The following is a 10,695-nucleotide window of genomic DNA, read 5'->3' as shown; positions in this document are numbered from 1 at the left end:
CACACACACACACACACACACACACACACACACACACACACACACACACACACACACACACACACAAAACGCGTGCGCGCGCGTGTGTGTGTGGCACAAAAACAAACCAACAGGCGCGCGCTCGCACGCACTCTGGCAATGAAGCGAACCGCGCTTTAAATCTTTAAACATTCACCCACAAAGGAGTAGCGCGGTTTCGCGCTCAGCTGGCAGTTGCCACAGCGTTACCGCGAATGTATAGACTAATGATATGTTCAATTATCAGCAATATTCGGCAAAAGGCTACTTGAAGGAGTTCACGAAGCAAGGCAAGCTCAAACAAACCAAACCGGCTAGATGAGGCTAAATCAAATCATAGGCCTAACGTACCGAATAAAGCAAAGCACGGGTTATGTGGGACAACCTAATGGAAGGTCTGGGTTATTTTAGACCACCTCGTGTTCTTTCCCGGGCACATAAATATAAGTAGACAAGGAGTTTTTGCATTTCGCACTCCTCAGAATGAGGCCGCTGAGGAAGCGAATTGAATCCGCCGGCCTCATATATAGTCAACCGTGGAACGCCGTATCCGCTGAGACACTGCGGTACTCACGGTCGTGTTTGAATGCATAACAAAGCCCGGAAGAATGCGTTTGGCGCCTCAGTTCTGTCGAGTTGAATACACCCTGCGCGTGCACCGGGTTTTGGTTCATTGAGCGCGAATAACGAAGGACGGACCCTCCTTGGCTTCACACTGCAAAACTAACCTTGACTGCTTTTAAACATGCTAAGACAAAGCGAAGAAAATAGAAAAAGTGAGGGGAAAGCTTATTTATCCTTTGCCAACTATATTTACTGAATAACTACTCTATAACCACATAAACAGAGGAGGCACCGCTTCATTCGCGCGTCGTAAGAGAGAGAGAGAGGAAAGGCAGGGATGCTAACCAGACGCGCTTCCGGTTGCGGACTCGACATCAGATGCAATCTACATTACTGAAGCGTGCTCTTGACGCTTTCTCCTATGGATGGAATTTTATGTCCTCGGAATAACAGGCCGGTTACGATACCAGACTGTTAAGTGCGAGGTACGAGGCGACTAAATCAAGCTCTTATATCTAGAAAAGTTCGACTTGTCTCTCGTTTATTGTATTTTTTTTTTCGTTTGCGGTTATGGAGTCTATTATTTGAAAACAAGTTTGCGAAAGCACGTCGATTCCGCAAGCGGAAACGACGTGCTCTTTTGACCTTGTTGCCAACTTGGTTCACGACTATCTTGCCGCGAGCAGAGCGAGCGTCGATCCGGTAAGGGTCAGACCGCTCGCACTGGGCAGGTTGGCTGAGCTGGACCAGCTTGGGAAGGCGCGTATTCTAAACGAGGTCGGGCCAATGCTTTCTTGCCGGATGTTCTCCTCTGATTCGATCTGCAGCTGAGGTCTCGGCTCAATAGGCACTGTATAGTTCATGTTAACTCTATTACATCGGTACCTCAACAGGGGGTGACACTTTACACCACCCGCTCGCGTCGGTTTCATGTAAATCAACCCAGTGCAGATTCGGCCTCAGTAGCCATAATGACGTTTTCGCTTGCTAATACATATGAGTTCTGAACAAAGGGACGCCCGGCCTGTGGCCATATCGACAATGAGGAAGTAATAAGTCATCTTCTGAGTCAGTCACAGTACAGTGTTTAGAAGCGATTTTTTGCTGTCGTGCTTAACTAATTGTGCTACTGGCTTTTGCCGACAGGGGTATTTTAGCAGCGCCGAAGTCACTTACCATTACGTCAGAAAACCGTGCAAACATTACTACGCTTCTTATGATCCGACGGCCTATGCGAAAGTATATAACGGGAACCCTTTTCCTGTTCTTTATCTCTGTCGCCGCCTTCTTTCCAACCACTATTTTCTCCACCTCATTACAGCGTAACAATCTGAAACACTCATCTTGGTAACCTCACCTTCTTCTCTCTCTCACTAATGTGTATGGACTATGATCTCACTCAGGGCAACATCATTCTCCTACGTTGCGAGGAAGGGTTTTTCTGATCACTTGGCACGTGACGTGTCTCGATTCACTTAAATACATGAAAACCAAAACTTAGCCCGCCGCGTGAATTTAGTGTTTCTTCATTTCTTCCTTCGCTCCTGTACAGCCAGTGGAAAGGTAACAGGAAATGCGACTACGTCGCCTCTGCATAACAGACTGATTCAGTCTGTAGCTTAGTCACACGAAGAGCATTGACATGGGCGTTCCGCTACGACGTTCAATAACGAACCTTGAACGTGCTCTTCCTCGGGCATTCAATGCGCCGCTCCCAAAAGCCAAGACTCTGCTCTGCTCGTACTATAGCAACCGGTTTTGCTTGGCGTCAGAGCACCTCGTTGCCAATTCCTTGAAGTGAGTCACAGCACGCGCTTCTGACGTAGAGAGAACACGACACGGGTTACCCGATGCCCGTCCTGCCAAGTTTTTATAATGTAAAATCTGTACAGAAGATGAGGAAAAAATCGTTCAGGCGCATTGCGTTGGCCGTTTCGAAGTTCATCAACTCGTCTGCACAGTTCCGTATTGAATCTCGTAAATCTAGGCGGACTATGCTACTGGCGCCGTAGTGCCGACGCGAACCTTATTTGTAGGCAATGTAACAAGGCACTTCTGCGCGAGAAAAAAGGATTTTTTTTCTCTTTTATAGTATAATACTGCATCTTGTATATGTATAATAAATATGATCTTTACTATAACATTCACGCTTGCCAAAAGCGCGCACCAACTACGATGCGAGTATATTTCTATTCACCTTCCGCACTCAGGCTGTACTTGCTCGTCCCTTTCAGTTTGTCAAGTGCTTCGAGTGTACATGCAGACACGTTGAAGGCAGCTACTACTTCAGACTTAGGCGTGTGAATGTTGTAATGTTTGTGCGCGCAGTTAATTAAGTTTTGTCGTTTTGCGTGCGAAAAGGACGATATGATTGTGAGGCACACCGTAGTGATTGACTCCGGATTAACTTTGGCCACCTGTGCTTCTTTTACATGTACCTAAATCTAAGTGAACGGGTGTTCTTGCATTTCGCCCCTATCGAAATGTGGCTGTCGAACCCGCGTCCTCTAGATGTGCAGCGCGACACTTTACTTGCTAAGCACCAAGGCGGGTTTAAGGCATGGAGGCATTAAATACGCGTACATGCTTTATATATTTAGATTTGATTTACTATTTTTGTACTAGTTAGTACTTCAAATATGCTAAATTCCGGAATTTCAGCAGTAGTACAGGCAACCGATGTATTCAAATCTGATTACAAAGGAGACTTGCAGCCTAATATTTATGTCGTTACTGGTACACATACTGTTAGACTTAAAAAAAAAAAGAACACTTGGGACATAAGTGAGACGCATATCATCAAGTTCTGCGATATCTTTTCGCTATTGCTTTGCGTCGTCTCGGCCTTGCGCGCCCCCGCACATTTAATGTTCGTGCGGACTTTATGAGCCTCTAATGTGCCTCAAGTCTGAATGTGTTTTGCGTGCGTCTGTTTTTCTTCCTGTGTCATATCCTTCATCATTCACACCTGGCGCAACATGCCAGGCCTGAAGCCTTATCCATTCCAGCCTACACCAAGCATTCTCTCTCAGTGTGCTGGAAATATTTAGTGCTCCCCTTCCGACCCGCCCCCCCCCCCCTCCCAAGTCACTGAACAGTGCAACTTCAACGGCACATTCCGCCGCTTTCTTTCGTGTTTCACTGTTCGTGGCTGTTATGTAACAGCAGAGCGGACCTTGTTCAAATTGACAGTAGGAAAGCTGAAGTGGATCAGCCGTATCCATTAATCAAGATCGCAACCTCCCCGTCGCTATATTCTGCTTTGGCACCCTCCCCCCCGGGGCCCTCGTCTCTCTCCCTCTCTCTCTTTCTGTCTGTCTCTGCGTGTATAAAACGAATGTATAAGAGAAAAAAAGAAAACAACAGCATATTGCCTCAAAAGCGGGAATAAAGGCCATGAAATGCACCCGTAGACGCGAGAACAACGTTTTTATTGTGCTAGATATCGAGAGTACAAAGAGGGACGACGGAAAGAGAAGAAAGCGGGGTGGAGGAAGACGGGGCTGAGTCGTGCGGAGGGGGAGTAGAAAGGGAGCTGAGGCGGGTGAGACGGCTATGGTGGTGCAATGTCGCGTGTACACGCGCTTTTGCTTTCATATTGCACGGCAGATGCACGCGCTGCTCACCGCGAGGAACGCGCGAGCTGGGCAACTACGAAGGGAGCGGAGGGGAGAAACCGCAAAACCGACACCAGGAAAGGGCGGCAGGTCGGACCGCGGTGTATTTCACGTGCACGGTCCGGGAGGGGAGAGGTATTGAAGCCCGTCATTGTGTGCGTTCGTTTGTACGCGCGCTCGTGCTCGGTGGTTCCCGGTCGACGAACACGAAACCAGTGCGCAGGTGGGGTTATTGAACTTTCGTTTGCTCAGCTGACCCCCTCGTCGCGGACGGGGAGTGCCTTCGAACCCCGGCTTGTGCCGTGCTGGATGTTCGCGACCCCGCCTAAGACCCTTCCACCACCACCACCACCACCACCGACAGCAGCCCCCCGGGCCAAACCCCGGTCTTCCTCTCTCGTTCACCGTTCGGCGCGCATACCCGCGCACACATAATGCCCATTTCCTATGCGCTGTTTGCAAATAAAGCCGACAGCGCTGCGCCTGCTGCCTTTCGTTCGTGACAGGGCTTTGTGCGCGCTCGTCTTGGAACCCCCTAAACTTGCGAACGCTGTTTCAGACGATTTTCCGGCGTTAAAGCGAGGATTTCGACGCGGCGAAGGCAGCTGCGCATATATGTGGTGACGAGCCGCGTAGTAGTATGTGCGCACTGCACAAGTGGCAGACAAACTTTGCGGTGACCCCCCTTATTTAAATAAAAAAAAGAATTATTCTGTCTGCCGAAAGCGCTGCGCTTCAGCTCGATTTAGTACCGGCGGGATAAGCTAGTGGGAGCTGAGTCGCACCCATAATCCTTATGTCAAAGAGATTCCTGGCTTCAGCGTTGGGCGCCCGCAAGCGCACTGTCCCCTGAAATCCGTACAGTAAAACTCCATTTCATTTAAGAGAGTTCAGAAACGCGTATAGATGTGCCCCACAACGTGGTCTCACGGTGCCACGCAGGCGTGCATGCCGATTTGAAAATAGGCGGCCGTGTGAAATGGATAGATAGCTTTTAAATTGATGTGGCTTGACTTCTTAGCTCAGGAAAAGGCTGTCGTCGAAACGATCGGGAGCACTGCACAGTAGGGATACGTGCAACAACAGTAGCTAAACGTGGTCGTATATAAATCAGCCTTGCGTGACCTGTTTGCCAGGTCCATATATATATATATAATGTATATATATATATATATATATATATATATATATATATATATATGTATATATATATATATACATATATATATATATATATATATATATATATATATATATATATATATATATATATATATCAGCGCTACATATGCTGAAGAATGCCGCCAACCTGCACGCTCATTTACAACACAACACTAGGGGCGCCAGAAGCACCACCACGACGCGTCCACTAACGCTACTTCCTACGATCCTGGCTCGCTCGTTTGGCTGCGCGTGCCGTCCACTACTCCTGGCCTTTCCACCAAGCTGGTCCACCAGTACCACGGTCCATATCATGTACTTCTGCAAGCTTTACCGGTGAACTACCTCAGCGAGCCACTGGAACCGTCTTCTGACCATCGCCGTCGTGGCCAGGAAATAGTTCACGTGTCCAGACTCAAGCGGTGCTACGATCCATAGAGTTTCCTAAGATGACCTAGAGGGAACTCTGGCGCTGCGATCGTTCAGCCACCATGGGAATGATGGGTAGTACACGGATTTGCCTAGTCTTCGTGCTTGTGGGCTTCGAACGCACTTGTGGCTTTGTTTATTGCTATGTTTTGGTTTTTTTTTTCGGATAAAAGAATGGATCGTTGTGAACTTCGTGACCAGATTTGAATCGGTGAGCCTAAAGAAGTTAAACTGGTGAAATGAAACTGCTGATTTTTGCTGGACTTCGTTTTGCGACAAAGCGGATACAGGCGACGCGGAGCCAAACGGAGCCGAAAGAACGAAGTTTAGACAAATCCGTGTACTACCCATGATTCTCATGCTGGCTGAAGCGCGATGCATTGCAGCTCCCATAGACACTAGCGCCAGAGTTCCCTCTAGTAAGTATTGTAGGGAACTCTATGCTACGATCCTCCTGTGTTTTCTGGCCCCTAGGTCGCCAGGATGGCTCCTTATTGCGCGGGGAATAATTGTACTGAATGCGAATGACAGACGCTCCGCTGTTATGAAAGAGGAAGACGACAATCTGTGGCTGTGGTTGTCGCTCGCGCTCGCTATTAGCCAGACCTGCCTTACAAGGAGCCTTCCGCGAAGCAACGCGTAAACCTGCGCTAAGCACAATACCCCCCTTTGAAAAAAAAAAGAAAAAAAAAAAAAAAATATATATATATATATATATATATATATATATATATATATATATATATATATATATATATATATATATATATATATATATATATATATATATATATATATATATATATATATATATATATATATATATATATATATATATATATATATATATATATATATATATATATATATGAGACAGAAGATGCACGCATTGCTTTAATTTCTGCGGACACGTAACTCTGGACCAGGCGCTAAGCAATATCATGGTCCATCCTTGAGCACCAGCAAATGCAAAGCGGAAAACGGAGGTTCTAGCCCAACACAAAGCGTGCCTCACAGACGCTATTTTTCATTTATACCTTTGAGCAACGTGTGCAGACGTTAAACAGCTTTTGAAAGTTTGCCAAATGACGAGCTCATATCCCCTTGGTGCGATAATGAATCTTACTGAATAGAAGTGATAGGTAGGAAAAGGTTTCAGGAACGAATGTGAAGCGATGTAAATTTCACTAAAACCCCTATACGCGTTCTCACACAAGTAATAAAACCTATGGCTTCATGTTATAATGGCGCCTTTTATCCGAGTTCTCCTGCTGCTATCATCCGACATGCTGAGTGACTGATAACGGCGATAACTGCGACATGGCATGCACATGCAAGCTGATCATGATGGCGCAGTAATGAAAAATAAAGCGGCTCGTTTCACTCACCAGTTATCTCGACGATGTGGGGGTCTTGAGCGGTCGCGACGCTTTCAAGTCGATTAAAAGAGCTGGTTCTTCAGTGAAATTCAATTTTCGCCTTTGTGTCGCACATACACTCACCGTGGTATAGCTTAGCGGCTACGGTGTAGCGTTGCTAAGCATGAGCTAAATACGTCGCCGCATTTCGATGGGCGCAAAATGTTAAGAAAAAAAAAAAAGAAACCAGGTACATAGATTTAGGTGCACGCTAAGGAACTCCGAATGCTCAAGATTAATCCGGTGTATACCCGTGTGTAATGCAAAAAACTTCGTTTTGCTAAACTGACGTGTAGTTGAAGCCATGGGGGGTAGTCCCAGGGCGACTTTGGTTGCCTTTCTTATCATAATATTAAGTTTTTCTATTTCTGCGGTCTTCAGTGTGAGATACGGCGTGCCGTACGTGATGCGGCTGGTGAGCAGAGCTTGCATTATTCGTAGGGTGTCATGTTCCTTGAGCCCGTTTCGTTGGTTTGCGATCCTCTTGATGAGATGCGTGAGTTGCGAGAGTGTCCGTTGGAGTCTCGGTAACGTGGCCGCTCCCGATCCATCCTTGTGGATGTGAAGTCCAAGCATTCGTAGCATCTCGACTTTTGGAATCGCTGTCCCATTTAGGGTGACGTTAGGGTCGGGCTCTTCGTATATGGGAGGCCTGCCTCTCGTTCTTGCTTTGAGGACAAGGTGCTCGGACTTCTCAGGGGCACAGTGGAGGCTCCGGTACCTCAAGTACAGCGAGACGTACATCGCCGATGCAGACCGGAAAAAGCGCATCCCGCTGGACGTTAGAGAGTCCCTCTTCATCGCGCCTATTCCGCGCAACATGCATCCGACATTCCATAAAGGTAGACGAAAGGCTCGAACTGACGCTATTAAACGAAAGTTCAAGGAAGACCCGGACGCCCGCTACACCGACGCTGCCAAGTATCCGCGCAGAAACGCGTACGCTGTCAGCGTCGTAGACTCTCGAGGCCGAGAGTTAGCGTCGGCCACGGTCAAGGCACACAACTCAGAAGCAGCGGAAGAAGCGGCAATCGCTCTCGCCACAACCACATGTACAGACGCCGCGGTGATCTTCACCGACTCGCAAGCAGCTTGCAGGAATTATGCGAAGGGCCGCATCTCAGCCGATGCACTTAACATCATAAAACGGCGAAGCACTCCACTCCCATACGCCTGTATAATATGGGTGCCAGGACATGAGGGTCTACAGGGAAATGAAGCGGCCCATGCCGCTGCCCGCGAGCACGTCAGCCGGGCTGTCCTTGACCTACAGGATACCCGACCCATGGCTGAAGAGGTGGAGGCGGTACAGAACACCTATTCGTCGCTACTTCAACACTACAGACTGGAGCGACGGGTGTACCCTCCACCACATCCAAAACTGACTAAAGAAGAAAGCGTGATCATCAGACGCCTGCAAAGCAACACACACATACATGGAATATTAATGCACCGCCTCTACCCAACGAAACATAGCTACATGTGCCCGCTCTGCGGCGTACCGGACACCCTGGCACATTTGCTCCTGGAATGCCCGTGTCATGTAGACCTCAGTATGCAACCGGAGACGGACGTCAATCCAGCATTAAACACGAACGACGACCACCTAACCGAAACGTGGGAGGCCAAGCTCGCCCTCGAGGACCTGGAAGACCAGCGACAACTTGTCGTCAGGGCCAAGAGGGCAGTTGAAGCCAGAGGGTTCCTGGACTAGGGAGCCCTCCCACCTTAGGGTGATACCGAGCATCGCTCGGAACACTGTTTCACAAATAAACGTTTATTTCTCTCTCTCTCTTGCTAAACTGATGTCCACGTTAAACAGAAAAGATGATCAAAATTAGAAACTCTCCGATAGCCTATATATAGTGCTGCTTTGGAAAGTAGAAGTACACTGGTCCTTATCAATTCATCAAAATGCCTTTTTTTTCAGTTGCCTGGTGAATCTACGCTCTACACCCTCGACTGCACGCCGTACCAACCCGGTTCAACACGGTAAGTTCAATTAAACAGTGTTCATTGTTCTACGCAACAGTGGTCAAATGAAGGCGCTCTAGAGGCATGATGTAAGAATTATTCTGCCTAATAAAAAAGAACAAATTGAGCCACCATTATCGTTTAATTAATCTCGAGAAGCCTAGAAATCTGGTCACTACAGCCGGGGGGTCTATTAATCTGTCCTCTTTTTATCTACGCGGCGTCTCTCCTTGACACACGCGTTGGCTGTATTTGCATAGCGAGTGCGTAGGCTTCTTACAACATTAATTGCGGAACTGGTCAGAACCGGCTGAGTTAGATGCTTTCCGGATAGCTGTCTGCTTGAATAGGGAAAAATGGGCTAGTGCGTTTCTAGAACATTAAACCACGAAGGTACGGATTAGGCAGCAACATACGTCGATTACTTGGACACAAAACGCCTTAAGTGCATTATAATGAAGTTTGTTAGAATGCCTGAATGTAACCAACACTGCAGCTAGCAGAGCATAAGGGTTGTACGGAAGGGAAAAAAAAAACAGAAAAACTTCAGCCCGGTCGCGATGTCGGTGAGTTCAGGTGTTTACAGATGCTGTTGTGTGTAGCTATAGAGGTCTGGGAAATAATACTTAAAAATTGACAAAAAATGGCAACAACGGAGGTTTTATGCTCGTAGCTTCTAATAAAATTTCCAACGTGGAGTCAGAGTCAATGACAAAATACAAGTGGGCGAAGAGTACAAGCCAGTTTTTTTTGCGTTTCTTACGTATGCGCCAGATAAAATAAAACTGGGATTAAAATGTATATTTTTGTACTCATAAGATTTTCCTTTTAATTTTGCAATAGAAGCACCACTGTGGACGCAGGGAACTGAATCTGATGAAAGGAGATACGACAGAGAGTAAGAAGAGAAATATTTGTCGAAGGCCAGGCATATGTGAGAATTTTTTATAGGTGTAACCTTCATTGATGTTTCTTTAAAGTATATTCACTTCTCTGTGTTCACTTTTATACGGCTCAGTGTCCCTCGCTGGTCCCGGTTTATTGTCAGATTGATTCTTTCTCAAAACTCAACGCAGGGTGGACGGGTGGAGGGCAGGCAAAGAAAGGTTCATTTTAATCAAACACTGGACATATAAACTAAATGTAACGCTCGACATCACTCTCAATCTTATCTGTGAATTACTTCACATGTCCTCAGGATGAAAAGCAGTGCGTTTAACGTGACCTGCGCCGAACAAGATCTGAACCAATGTCTGATTATTTTCACCTTTGACAAGTGACGGTGGCCATATCCTTTGTCTTCCTACCCACACTGATAGAGGGCAGATATCTCGCAGCCGCAGGTGTTTCATGCAGGGCTCTCGGTCACTCCAATGCGGAATTAATATTCCGTTGTGATGATGGCCATGCCGAGCAACACGCATCGCAGAAATGCTGACGAAAAACGGGAACTGCCCACTGGGAAACCGTAAGGTGTGAGCTACACCTATGCGGGCCCCTCTTCCTTCGCGAGT

This window comes from Rhipicephalus sanguineus, chromosome 1 (assembly GCF_013339695.2).
Source record: "Rhipicephalus sanguineus isolate Rsan-2018 chromosome 1, BIME_Rsan_1.4, whole genome shotgun sequence".
Classification (NCBI taxonomy): domain Eukaryota; kingdom Metazoa; phylum Arthropoda; class Arachnida; order Ixodida; family Ixodidae; genus Rhipicephalus; species Rhipicephalus sanguineus.
This window is presented reverse-complemented; position numbering follows the sequence as displayed.